Source organism: Manacus vitellinus, unplaced genomic scaffold, assembly GCF_001715985.3.
Source record: "Manacus vitellinus isolate BGI_N305 unplaced genomic scaffold, ASM171598v3 scaffold_123_pilon, whole genome shotgun sequence".
Classification (NCBI taxonomy): domain Eukaryota; kingdom Metazoa; phylum Chordata; class Aves; order Passeriformes; family Pipridae; genus Manacus; species Manacus vitellinus.
The window spans coordinates 297,720-299,493 of NW_021938915.1; positions in this window are offsets into that span (position 1 = coordinate 297,720).

Below are 1,774 nucleotides of genomic sequence, written 5' to 3' on the forward strand. Positions count from 1 at the left end.
TGGTGAGGAGTCATTCCCTGTGTGTCACTGTGTCCTGAAGGGACAGGAGCCTGGAGCAGATGGGCAGCAAATGCTCCAGAAATGCCACTCAGCTGCTGTGCACACTGGAGCTGCAGAGGTCACCAACAGGGATCCTTTGGTCCCTCCAACCTGCCCTTCTGTCTCCAGTCTGGGGATCCTGAGGGCCTGGGATCCCACCAGCCCAAGTCCCTGTCCCTCCTTCCCAGCCAGGCAGTGCTTTGGTCCTGCTGCTCTGGTTGTACTTGAGGGAGAGCAGAAAGCACCTTTTGTTCTCTGCTCCTCCATCTGTCCTTGCAAAGACTCCCAGAATCCCTGAGGTTGGGAAAGACCTCCATAGGATTAAGTTCACCTTTTGACCTACCAAAATCTTTTCAAGCAGACCAGAGCACTGAGTGCCATGTCCAGTTGTTCCTTGAACACCTTCAGGGATGGGGACTCCACCACCTCCCTGTGTTGCTGAGCAGGGCTGGGTGTCCTGTGGAATTCCTGCCAAGGGTTTGGCCACGTGCCATGGGTCGGGATGTGCCAAAGCAGTATCTGTGGCAAACCACAGGCAGAAAGAAGGACATGTGTCCATTGGGCAGGATGTGCCTTGGTCACAGGGATGGCTCCAAGTCAAGGAGGTGCCTTCAGCCAAGAGTGCTGGGAGGGGAACCTTTGTCCTTGACCACTGATAATTGGGCTGGGGGACAAGGTGGGGATGGGCACAGGGTGGACTCGGTGACCTTGGAGGTCTTTTCCATCCTCAGGGATTCTGGAATTCTGTGATTCAGCCAAGAGTGTTTAGAGGGGAATAGCCTTCTGCCAAGGGTACTCTGCTGCTTAAGGTGGGGATGAAGGAGAGGAGGAAAAAAGCAAAAGAAGCAGCAAACTTGTGCTGAGATCAAAGCTTGGTCTCAAAGAGAGTCTAAAGCCCAAGAGCAGAGGAGCCCTGCCCAGAAAGGCGATGCCTAAACCCGAGTGAGTGAGCCCAGCCTGAGAGCAGGTGAGGGCTGGTGCCGACCCTCAGAGGTGGATGTCCAGGCTGAAGCCTCAGGGGGATGAGGAGCCTGACCCAATTTGTCAGGAAAGAGTTTAAAGCAGGGCCCTGGAGGGCAAGGACTGGCACCACCTGGTCAAGTGGGACACTCCTCAGCCCCGGCTGCATCACCCTCTTCGTGCTGACGTCTCATTTTCCTTGGGAACATTTTGGCCTCTAATAGTGTCACTTGAAAGGAGCCTGGGAGGCTCCTGGGCCCGGCAGGGCCGGGGAAATGAAAAGGCAGCGTTGCAGGGCAAAAATAAAAACACTAATTTTTTTTAATTGGGATGTTTTGCATGGGAGATGAGCTTGGCAAACACGTTCCATGGCAAAGGTGCTTCTGGGCCCGGGGCTGTTCGGGGCTCTATAAAAGCCCGTCCGACTGCAGCTCCTCATCCACTTCTCCTGCCTTCTCCTCCTCGGTGAACCAGGTGAGCAGCAAGAGCCTTCCTCTGCTTCTGTTCTGTGTCTTTTTTCTCTTTCTCTTCTGGCTTCCTCTGGGTCTTTACCTCAGGTCTGTTTTGCTGAGACAGTGGGTGCTCATCTCTGTTCTCTTCACCACACTGGAGGGAGCGGGGAGAAGGTCTTGGCTGTGCTTGTGGGGCTCTTTTGGGGACTGCAACACCTGAAGTTCTCTTCTTCCCTATTGAGGCTGTCCTTTCTCTCTTGGTCTATGTTTCCTTTTGCTGAGCAGGATCTCAGGCCGTGCCTCACGCTCTGCCTGTGCTGTCC